Genomic DNA, 12996 nt, shown 5'->3' with positions numbered 1-12996 from the left:
TAGAAGAAGATCAGTATGCAGATGTAACTACAAGGTGTTCTAATTTTGGTAGTTAAAAGCTCTGATGAATTCTTTATTTTTGGTTCATTTAAGGAATGACCCATCAGACTATTGTATGAAGCTATTGTAGTTTTTATATGAATTTACTTCCCTCTATGCAATTGACATTTGCTATCACTTTACTGCTTCTACTTAACACAGGTTGATCAGGTTGCACCTATCCTTTTGGAAACTATCATTTAAGATGGCTGTTTCAGAAGAATAAAACCCCTTGTAATGAAATGCTGTACTTCAGAAGTATTGCAGGTTGTCTTACTTGAATTTTTAAAAAACATCATAATTAGAATTTAAAGTCTCTCTCCTTATGCTCCATTCTTTCTGTTGAGATCAGCTGGGACGTTCTCATTGATATTTAAACAATAGTGGATATGGGGACAGGGTGTTTTCTATGAGGAGGGCTTCAATTCTGAAATTCGATTTTCATTCATCCAAGAGAGACCAAACTTATTGACTTTAAAGGCATGTTGCAAGGTCTCTTTTTTCCTAACTCAGGCATGGTCTACACTACCAACTTATGTCAGTATAACTATGTCACTCATGGGTGTGGAAAATCCACTCCCCTGAGTAGGATAAATATATTTCCCAAAGGGAAAACAGGACACCACGTGGGGCTAGCCCTCCCCCTAACCCCCGCAAAGGGTTTGCCTGAGCTGCTCACCGGAGTCCTGCCCCCTCCAGCCCCGCACAGGGCTGGCATCGCGGCTTGTCTGAGCCCTGCCTGACCCCTGCGCGGGGCTGGTGTTGCCGCTAGCGCCCCCCCCCCCACCCCCTGCACATTCCTCCGTACCCCAATTTTTTTGAAAAAGTGGGCATTTGTCCCATTTGCTCTTGCCAAAAAAGTCAGAACGGCCGGGACAGGGCTTAAAAAAGGGACTGCCAAAACGGGACATATGGTCACTGTAATAAATGAAGGGGGGCGGGGATAGCTTCTTTTTATGGACACCCAGCCAGCCAGTTAGCTATAAAGTTCCTCTTGGTGGCTGTTCTCTGCTTGTTTTCCTGTAAAGGGTTAACAAAGTTCCCCAGATAAAGAAAAAGGAGTGGGCACCTGACCAAAAGAGCCAATGGGAGGGCTAGAACTTTTTAAAATGGGGAAAATCTTCCCTTTGTTTGTGTGTTGTGTTGCTCTGGGGAAGAGGGGAACAGAGGGCAGCAGGAATGCTGTGTAAGGCTTGAACCAGGTATAAAAATTGATCTTTCATACCTAGAAGAAATAATTTGGATAGAGAATGTTTAGTTAGATGCTATCAGGTTTATTTCTTATTTTGGCTTGTGGATCTCCTCTGTGCTAACCCCAGATGCTTTTGTTCGCTTGTGACCTTTAAGCTGAACCCCCAAGAAAGCTATTTTGGGTGTTTAATTTTTGTAATTGTTTCTTTTAATATCTAGCAAAAAGCCTAAGTTCCAGATGTATTTTTTCCCTTTTTGTTTTTAATAACATTTACCTTTTTTAAGAACAGGATTGGATTTTTAGTGTCCTAAGAGGTTTGTGCATTTTGTTTGATTAGCTGATGGCCACAGCTAATTTCCTTTCTTTTCTTTCTCAGCTCTTCCCCGGGGGGGGGGAGGAGAGGGTGAAAGGGCTTGAGGATACCCCACAGGGAGGAATTTCCAAGTGCTCCTTCCTGGGTTCAAAGGGTTTTTTGTTTTTTTTTTGCATTTGGTTGGTGGCAGCATTTACCAAGCCAAGGTCAGAGAGAAGCTGTAACCTTGGGAGTTTAAAACAAGCTTGGAGTGGCTAGTATTAATTTTTAGAATCCTTGCAGGCCCTCACCTTCTGCTCTCTGAATGACAGAGTGGGGATTCAGCCTTGACAGTCACCCTAGCCCTGAGCGATGCAGTTATACACACCTTACTCCCAGTATAGACAGTACTATGTCAATGGGGGGCTTCTCCCGGTGGTATAGCTACTGCCTCTCGGGGAGTACGTATGCTGATGGGAGAAGTTCTAAGTGGAGCAGTACTGATTTTTACAACAGCCAAGGATAGATTCAGCACCTTGGACCTGCTCCTCCGCCCCCTGAGCAAAATTCCAACTGACTTCAATGAGTGCAGGATTGGACCTCTGAAGAGTTAGGTGGTGGTCCAAGATCTAATTGGATTTTATGACGTTTCTTCTGTCGGTAGTTGTTCTAAGAAACCAAGCTTTGGTACCCAAACACTTTATGAAAATGACATCCTTCTCTGTCCTGGGAGGCAAGACCTACTGGGCTAGTATGGAGCAATGAGAATTTGTTGGCTGTATTTTCCTGATGATGGCGACAAGGAAAAAAATGAAGGGAATGAACACAAGAGTTGCTCATTTCACAAGATGAAGGTGGCATATAAATATCATGAGGTTTTCTGTCTCTTTCCAGGTGTTGTGAAGAAAGTTGGTTACTTTGGACACACAAAAAGTTCCTCACAGATGCAAGTCAGGAGTGCCCTACATAGATGTTATAATCAGAAATATACTCAAACCTAGCTCCCACTCCCCTGTAGAGAGAGTCTTATCTAATTAGTTTGTGGATATAGCTTCCTTTTGATGTTTGATTGTGAATCTCTCTCTCCCTCTCTTCCTGCTATATCAGTTGTTTCTGTGCTTAGAGAGCAGCTTTTTATACACCCTGTAAAATATCCAGTGGGTCTTGCTGTAGCATTAATAAACTGAATGCCAGAAAGCTGCACTTTCAAAATGTCACTTATTAACACAACCCTCCCACTACTCAAAACAAAAGCCCAGAACTAAAATAATCAAGAAAAAGGTCAGTATCCACTACATGGCTTCCCAGCAGGTGCACCATTTACCTTGTACGGGAAGTACAGTTACTGGGAATTCATAAATCAATCCAAAGAGGAAACCTCTGTTCTAGTGTTTGAACAGACACCAGCTGACTCCCCCGCTACAGTAAGTCTCTTTTCAATTCCTGTATGATACACCTGTCCAAAGTACTGTGACCTAAACCCCTTTCCTGGAAAATAAATTCCCTCAGATGTCACAGTCACTCTGCTTTCAGGAAGATTACTCCCACTGTATGGCAATGTCAGAAGAAAGACAGGAGATAATGGATACGGTTTAATTAGGCTGCAAGTTTATTCAGTTAAAGTATCTGGGAGTACCTGGCAATACATTGTACAGTGAAGATCATAATATTTTCCTTAATTCTTTCCACATAATCCCCAAACTGGTCCCAGCAATCCTGTTGCATGGACTTCACCATCCTCTCCTCTTCCTCCCATAAGAGGATTAAGGGGACTAGAAAAGGAGTGGGTTGTGTCCTGGGACTAACAACCCAAGCCTTCATTCCTCAGCTCTCTTAAGGGATGCTTTACTTTACATAATTTCCCTATCTGTTTTATCCAATAACTGTATCCCTTCCATAATGAGTACCTGCACTGGACATCAGCCACAAGGAAGCACCACCAATTATGTTTGTCTGTCTTTCCCACACACGCACCCACTCACCCTTCCCAGGTATTCACTGATTTCTTCCTTAATATCAGACAAAAATATACCTACCCCTCAAATCAGATGTGTATCCTATCCTCCCTAAATAGCTTGGGTGCCCAATAAGATCTATCTGGTTATGGAAATATCAATTACAATTGGTTATGTATGATTTTAGCCACCTCCCTATCTACACGCCTCTGGTTTTCTCCAGGACTTCACAGGGTATAAACATCCCATCCCACCTCCACAATTTCTGGCCAGCTGGATGGGCCCCCTTGACCTGGTCCAGACGTTTCCTGCTCCTCCCTGCTCCATACAGGTAAAACATTTTCCAGTCCTCCATCTGTTACCAGTTGATGGGAGAGCCCTTAAAGGCACAATAGTTCCTTTTCTTCTCGCCATCTAGACAAGGACCCATGGCATAAAGCTGCAGTGAGCACATTTCTAGCTCAGGTCCCCTTTCCCAACTAAACTAGCAGTCTGATCACACCCAGAGTAACTTCATTTGATATGGACGAAAGTGCAGGATAAAAATCGGCTGTTCAGACAGAGCAGCATAAGGTAGGAAAAAAGAAGAGACACACACCCGGGACCAGGAGGGTTATCTTCAAGGTGACCAGATACGCCAGCCCTCAGGTGAATAAAATGAAGTAGTGAGAAGAGGGGTTAGAGAACAGTATTACCACAAGGCTCCTGTCTCAAACCTTCACTTGCTCTGAGGGAAAAAAGGAAGGGTGTTAATCTGCCACACACCCTCTATGATGTTCCTACAGCAGGCTATAGATGTTCTGTGACTATTTTTTTCTTAATATAGACAAGAAGTCGATTGGAAACAGTTTGCTAATGCTCATGCTTCCTTGACTTCTAGATACTTCAGTCTTAATTTGGTCTCCCCATGTTTACTACTAGATTCCCCGATACAAATAGTGGTTAGGCCCCAGTTCTGCAATGAGCTCTGTGCAGGAGTGGGGGTCTGCTCACATAAAGCTAATGCTGGGAAAGGGACCTTAGACCACCAGGCATAACAGGCTGGCATCTAGCATTATCTTGCTCAAGTGAAACTCAGAAGTTTTCATGGAGAAACTACTTCTCTTGATAGCCCCTATTTTAAAGTTGCCTTTTGTTATTTGGCCATAGAAATGCCAGAACATGGTCTAGACAGCATTGCTGGAAGTTCCACTTCTGAGGAAGAAAGGCCTCACTTAAGAATGTGTTTTATTATAATGATAGCTTTTCAAATATATACATGTCTTTGAACAGACAACAGCTCAAATTCACGTTGCCATAAGATATGTGGTTTTACATCTGTCAGGGTTCCCTCCCCACTCTGAACTCTAGGGTACAGATGTGGGGACCCGCATGAAAGACACCCTAAGCTTATTTCTATCAGCTTAGGTTAAAAACTCCCCAAGGCACAAATTCTCCCTTCAACCTTGGATTAGGTAACACTGCCACCACCAAGTGATTAGACAATACTCAGGGAAAGGACCACTTGGAGTTCCTACTCCCCTCTAATATCCCCCCAAGCCCCACACCCCCTTTCCTGGGGAGGCTTGAGAATAAACAAGGTGAGCACAGACCAACAGAAAAAGAACTTTATTAGAAAGAAAAAAGGTAAAAGAAGCACCTCTGTAAAGTTAGAATGGAAGATAATCTCACAGGGCAATCAGATACAAAACACAGAGGATTTCCCTCTAGGCAAAACCTTAAAGTTACAAACAAAAAACCAAACAAACAAAAAACAACAACAACAACAGGACTACACCGTCCTCTTAGCACAGAGTAAATCACAAGCCAAAACAAAAGATAATCTAACACATTCCCTTGCTAGCACGTACTAATTCTATAGGAGTTGGATTGCTTGCTTTCTTGATCTGTCTCCTGCAAGAGCCAAACAGAACAGACAGAACAAAGTCTTCCCCCCCCCCTCCAGATTTGAGAGTATCTTGTCCCCTTATTGGTCCTTTGGGTCAGGTGTCAGCCAGGTTACTTGAGCTTCTTAATCCTTTACAGGTAAGAGGATTTTGTGTCTCTGGCCAGGAGGGATTTTATAGTACTGTATACAGAAAGGTGGTTACCCTTCCCTTTATATTTATGACATCTTTTTGTTGTATAGCTTTTTTCAAAGATCTTATACATGCTTTTGTGGCTGGGTGAGATTAGATTTAGAAGCAGAGTCATGTGCAGAGATCTGCACCATAAACATCTTCTGGCTTATATATAATTTAGGAGAAAACTCTTTAAAGAAAACTCTTCCATGACACAGCATAAATAAATGAAAGACAAGGTTGATCAGATATCCAACAGGTTTCTCAGCCATCTTGGATATTTTGGTCCCTTTATTTTATTTGCAGAGGGGATTTTAGACATAACAGAAGACTTAAAGGTATTTTCAGTACAGTAACAAATGAAAATAATAGCTTTGAATACATTTATTTGAGACCCTGATATTTGCTGGAGATAAGACTGTTCGGGGGCTAAATGAACTTCAATTTAGAAGTTTAGGGGGGGGGGGAAACATGTATACACCTTTTGCATCTCAAAGTTTGGATGAGACCTGACACATACCAGTGATCTCCTCCTACTGAGGAGTAGCTACAGTCAGTCTCTTCTTCTTCAACAGGATTTGTAAACTGAGAAAAATTTAACCATGATTCTTCATCTTGAGGGGAATCTTGTGAATGTAAAAGTCTTGCCATCTTATTGATGCAGCATAGAAGTAACCCTTTCATTCAGATACAAGTTTATTAGGCAGTAGGGCAGAGTAATGGTTCAGAGGAAACTCTCCCTCATTGTGCTAGAAACTATTTTCACTCTGTACTGTACAGCCTATTTTTTCCCCTGTAGGGAATGGTGGGGAGGAAGAAGTGGAATAATCTTTCTGCTTTTATGTTATCATAGAAAAGGGGAAGAAAGGAAACTGTCTTTTTGTTTCATGTTTACACTTTCTTTTTCTGTGATGGGAGAAAGGAAAGAAGTCACCTGTTCCCTTTATTTTCTTTTGAGTTGTGCTGCATTTCAGTGAGGTTGGCAGAGAATGGTTGAAATATCAGGTAATTCCTCTTGAGCTAAATAGCTTCTGGCCTGAGAGAATGAAAAAAAGAAAAGAAAAGAATGCTGGCTTCTCTAAGATGCAATCCCTGAACTTACTGAGCACTGACTCTGAAACTTTGTTTTTGAAAGCATTTGATTTGGATCTCTGAGGCAAACAGCGCACTGAGAAGCCACAGAAAGTTGGCAGCAAGAACAGTTCTCAGTTTGGTTTCCTGCTGAGCTTCGTTTGAGCACTTTGCTCAATATGATTGTCTTTACAAGAAAATAAATGTAAAATACATGATTGTCTTTACAAGAAAATACATGTGAGGGGCCTCAATTAGTTTTGGGGAGGACTCTGACAACAAGGCCCTAGAGGTGTAGACTAAACTGTGTTTTCCTCTTAAAGAGTGTCTACTATTCTGTTGTGATTTGTAACATAATAAGAACAAAGGAACATAAGAAAGGCCGTACTGGGTCAGACCAAAGGTCCATCTAGCCCAGTATCTGTCTACCGACAGTGGCCAATGCCAGGTGCCCCAGAGGGAGTGAACCTAACAGGCAATGATCAAGTGATCTCTCTCCTGCCATCCATCTCCATCCTCTGACGAACAGAGGCTAGGGACACCATTCTTACCCATCCTGGCTAATAGCCACTTATGGACTTAGCCACCATGAATTTATCCAGTCCCCTTTTAAACATTGTTATAGTCCTAGCCTTCACAACCTCCTCAGGTAAGGAGTTCCACAAGTTGACTGTGCGCTGCGTGAAGAAGAACTTCCTTTTATTTGTTTTAAACCTGCTGCCTATTAATTTCTTTTGGTGACCCCTAGTTCTTGTATTATGGGAATAAGTAAATAACTTTTCCTTATCCACTTTCTCAACATCACTCCTGATTTTATATACCTCTATCATGTCCCCCCTTAGTCTTCTCTTTTCCAAACTGAAGAGTCCTAGCCTCTTTAATCTTTCCTCATATGGGACCCTCTCTAAACCCTTAATCATTTTAGTTGCTCTTTTCTGAACCTTTTCTAGTGCTAGAATATCTTTTTTGAGGTGAGGAGACCACATCTGTACACAGTATTCGAGATGTGGGCGAACCATGGATTTATATAAGGGCAATAATATATTCTCAGTCTTATTCTCTATCCCCTTTTTAATGATTCCTAACATCCTGTTTGCTTTTTTGACCGCCTCTGCACACTGCGTGGACATCTTTAGAGAACTATCCACGATGACGCCAAGATCTTTTTCCTGACTCGTTGTAGCTAAATTAGCCCCCATCATGTTGTATGTATAGTTGGGGTTATTTTTTCCAATGTGCATTACTTTACATTTATCCACATTAAATTTCATTTGCCATTTTGTTGCCCAATCACTTAGTTTTGTGAGATCTTTTTGAAGTTCTTCACAATCTGCTTTGGTCTTAACTATCTTGAGTAGTTTAGTATCATCTGCAAACTTTGCCACCTCACTGTTTACCCCTTTCTCCAGATCATTTATGAATAAATTGAATAGGATAGGTCCTAGGACTGACCCTTGGGGAACACCACTAGTTACCCCTCTCCATTCTGAGAATTTACCATTAATTCCTACCCTTTGTTCCCTGTCCTTTAACCAGTTCTCAATCCATGAAAGGACCTTCCCTTTTATCCCATGACAGCTTAATTTACGTAAGAGCCTTTGGTGAGGGACCTTGTCAAAGGCTTTCTGGAAATCTAAGTACACTATGTCCACTGGATCCCCCTTGTCCACATGTTTGTTGACCCCTTCAAAGAACTCTAATAGATTAGTAAGACACGATTTCCCTTTACAGAAACCATGTTGACTATTGCTCAAGAGTTTATGTTTTTCTATGTGTCTGACAATTTTGTTCTTTACTATTGTTTCAACTAATTTGCCCGGTACCGACGTTAGACTTACCGGTCTGTAATTGCCGGGATCACCCCTAGAGCCTTTTTTAAATATTGGCGTTACATTAGCTAACTTCCAGTCATTGGGTACCGAAGCCGATTTAAAGGACAGGTTACAAACCTTAGTTAATAGTTCCGCAACTTCACATTTGAGTTCTTTCAGAACTCTTGGGTGAATGCCATCTGGTCCCGGTGACTTGTTAATGTTGAGTTTATCAATTAATTCCAAAACCTCCTCTAGTGATACTTCAATCTGTGACAGTTCCTCAGATTTGTCACCTACAAAAGCCAGCTCAGGTTTGGGAATCTCCCTAACATCCTCAGCCGTGAAGACTGAAGCAAAGAATCCATTTAGTTTCTCCGCAATGACTTTATCATCTTTAAGCGCTCCTTTTGTATTTTCATCGTCAAGGGGCCCCACTGGTTGTTTAGCAGGCTTCCTGCTTCTGATGTACTTAAAAAACATTTTGTTATTACCTTTGGAGTTTTTGGCTAGACGTTCTTCAAACTCCTCTTTGGCTTTTCTTATTACACTCTTGCACTTAAGTTGGCAGTGTTTGTGCTCCTTTCTATTTGCCTCACTAGGATTTGACTTCCACTTTTTAAAGGAAGTCTTTTTATCTCTCACTGCTTCTTTTACATGGTTGTTAAGCCACGGTGGCTCTTTTTTAGTTCTTTTACTGTTTTTCTTAATTTGGGGTATACATTGAAGTTGAGCCTCTATTATGGTGTCTTTAAAAAGGGCCCACGCAACTTGCAGGGATTTCACTTGTAAGATGAGGAAGAGAGATTGGATATGTATTGAGGTGGAAGAACCAACACTGTGAAGCTTTCCTGAAGTGAGAATGAGTAGTAAATGGAGCTAGTGTTGAGCTGGTACATTAAAGGCAACAGAACTTTTCTAGTATTGAAGCCAGACTGGTGCTACAGAGGACTTTCCAATATGGTGGTAGTGCAAAGTCCCAAAAGCCACTTCAAAGTAAAAGAGGCTGCAGCTGAAATAAAATGGGTTCAGGTGAAGCAATAATCCTGTTGTGAAGAAAAAAAATATTAATTTCATTTCTGCAGAGGAGAGAGGAGCTGATAAGGGAAGCAGCTCAACTAGGGTTTCTGCAGTACAGTAACTTGGTTACTATAGCTTCCTGTTAATACGAAATCTGACACATTCCTGTCTCCAAGGAGACCTGTTCTGTAATGAGCCTCCAGAATGGTGTGTGTGACTCCCATTACATTTGACGCTGAAACCAAAACCTTTTTCAGATGTCACCTTTTCTGCAGGTGTGTAATATAAAGACACATACATGTAAGTGTAAATGATGTGCTGTTGTTTCTCTGTCCGAGATGGGAGGAAGGAATGGGTGGATGGTGTCCAGATGCAATATCCTATCATATTTTTCTAAAGAGACTAGGTCTATACAAGTTAACTTCTTATTCTATTCCATTCACTGTAAAATCTAAGCGTCTTTCAGGAGTGCCTTAAACAATGTAAATAACATCCATCAAGTGTGGTTTGTTCTTTATCATTTCACCAGGGTCTTAGGGTCAGATCCTCAACTGGTATATATGGGTGTAGTTCCACTGACTTCGGTAAGCTTGTCTCCTCCAAGACTTGACCACTAGATTTGCCCATACTTTGTAGCAAAACAGTAGACCTGTTTAAAAAAAAAATAACCTAAAAAAATATTTAGGATCAGATTCTGATCTCACTTTGCCCATGTAAATCCAATTGATCTCCACTGACTTCAGAAAAGTTACTCTAAATTTACACCAGAGTTTGAACACTACAAGGGGCAGATCCTCATCTGCCATAAATTGTTGTAGTAGCTCCATAAAGGATCTAAATTCTGATATTTGTTGAAAGATCATATTGTCTCTGAGAACTTGAAAAAATATGAATAAAAGTATATTAAAATTAGAATGGGGAAGAGTTCTATAATGCAAACTTTAAAAACAGTAATATTACTGAAGTCAGTGGAATGATGCCAATTTACAGCAGCTAAGCATCAGGTAATCTGCTGTCATTTCTTTATCTGAATTAATCTTTGTTCATGCCTCAAATCAAGGTTTAGGAAAGTGCATGATCATACTCTACCAAACTGCAATCACTTTGGGGGAAAGCAAAAAGCCTATTCGGTTGTGTACTTTATCAGCCAGGCAACAGCATCTCCTGCTCTAGATAAGTGAGAACCATTTAGAACAGTATACATTAAAAGTATAAATAAAAAGGGAGTGTATGACCTCACTGCTTTAAAATTCAGTGTTGCTCAGGAGTTTGCCCACGTTTAATGCCCTAGTGTTCAATATAGAATGCTGATGTCCTAAAGAACACATGAAAACACTTTCCTGCAATACTAAAGGTTGTTACTTGTTGTCATGGGAACGACAGGATGGTTCCCAAAACAAAAGATACCCTGTATTTATTGGGAGAAAGGAGGTCATATGGGAGTTAAGCCTGGCTGAAGAAGCTTCCAGAAAGATCATATACATTTGGGATAAGCACCATAATTTTTAGCTGATCCTTTAAACAGAAGCTTCTGAGGTTCAGCCTTCACTAATTTTTGTTTTCCTTTTTCCCCCAGGAACCAGTCAACAGTAAATATGTATTTCAATATGGTGTAATGATGTGTTAGTGAACTGTGCATATAATTCATTCAGCACAATTTCTTGTGGTGGTTTGAGCTACAGTTAGATAACAGAAAATGACACATGTAGCTTTATTTTCCCAAAGTCTCCATGTTTTTCACTTTGGCCTTGGCTACACTTGAGAATTCACAGCGCTGCTGCTGTGTAGTCGCGCCACCAGCGCTGCGAGAGCTGTCTCGCAGCGCTGCAAGTACTCCATCTCTCCGAGGGGAATAGCTTGCAGCGCTGCAAGCGAGCGTGCAGCGCTGCAGGCGCTGATTACACTGGCGCTTTACAGCGCTGCACTCGCTGCGCTCGGGGGGGGCATTTTCACACCCCTGAGCGCAGTAAGTTGCAGCGCTGTACAGCGCCAGTGTAGCCAAGGCCTTTGAAAGAACAAAACAGTAGTAGCTGCCTTTGGGTTCATGATGCTATAAGTGTGAATGTTTTCTATTAACTGACAAAGCAGTTCAAATGTCAAGCAAGAAGCACTTCACTTCTGATATGCAGATAAATGGGCTGGCAGCTAAACTGAAGCTTTTCATGGCATTTTGCAGCCCAGTGATACTAATATTAATCCATGCTTAATAACAACCATTAAAAATCCTAACTTTTTCCCCTTGAGTAGTAAGTTAGAATTTGCACGCCAAAGATATTTTCAAGACTGCTGTGACTAATGCTTTTCGCAGCTAAATCTCCATTAGTAAAACATCAGTAATCTTTAGGATCATAATACAAAACAGATGAAAATTTCAAATGAAAAGCATTGAGTCTTTTCTTTTGTAATTTACAAGTGGCAATGATTCAAGCAGAGTTTTTTCACTGCTGTAGAGAAGCTTTCTAATTTGAAGTGGCTCTCCTAGAGTTATTTTCAAGTACATTTTAGCCAGTGCTTTATTTGCTAATGTATAGTGTTTGTATATGAAAGGTTCTCTACAGAACAAGGAAACTTGCATAAAATTCCTGTGTGGAATGGATGACCTTGTTTTCTCTTTAACTTCAAACCCACTTGGACTTCATGGATTTGAAAATTCAACTCCAACTCAATATTGTCAGGCTTGCATTCTACTTGATAAGGAACAGAATGGATTAAGTTGGGAGGAAAATACAAATGAAATAGGGTGAAAATGGAGTAGATTACAGGCATGCTGAAAAACCTTCAGATAGACATTGTAAAAAAAAGGTGTAGGGAAGAGATTATTTTCTCATTTATGCTAATAAAATCCAATTGCCCAATATAAAATTTTTATATAGGACTCCTACTTCCATCACTCTAACTTCCTGGAGGTTCTTCTGTTCTTCATTTAGGTAGAAAAAGAAATCTTGCAGTATAAATCAAGTCACCCTTAGAGACTGATTGGGGCGGGGAGAGAATAAATATGAAATAAATGCAGAGTTCTTTTGTCAGTTCTAACTCACTCCTTATCCAGGCAAGTTTCCACTGATATTAATGAAGTTTATCCGGTGAGGCACTCAGGATTTTCAGGCTTGCCTAACTTACAGAGGAAAAAAATGTTATTCAGCATAGTTTGAGGTTTTCAAAGCACAGCTCTCCATGAGGTTTTTAGTCCTTAGTGATAACCAAATATTGGTTCATCTATTACAAAAAAAATTTGTTTTAAATCTATTAAAGAACTTGATTCTTACTCAGGCCAAGTTATTATGGGCAGGGCTGGTAGCATTGACTATTATGTAGGTTGCCCAACACTTTCCATTCTCAGACCCTATTTTCAGTTGCTTATAACTTGGTCATATTTTAATTGTTCGGGCTGAAGTTTTACATGCTGGGTGTCTGAGGTTAAATCATCTTAGAAAAATTCAACCAAAAACAGGTCAGCTGTTTCAGAGAACAAGGCTAGGGGGAAAACATATTGAAAAACAATGTAAAATAAAATAAAATAAAATCTGGTAACCTTTTTTTGGAAAATTCTAATGCC

Source organism: Emys orbicularis, chromosome 2 (assembly GCF_028017835.1).
Source record: "Emys orbicularis isolate rEmyOrb1 chromosome 2, rEmyOrb1.hap1, whole genome shotgun sequence".
In the NCBI taxonomy this organism is placed as follows: Eukaryota; Metazoa; Chordata; order Testudines; family Emydidae; genus Emys; species Emys orbicularis.
Note: the sequence above shows the minus strand (reverse complement) of the source record.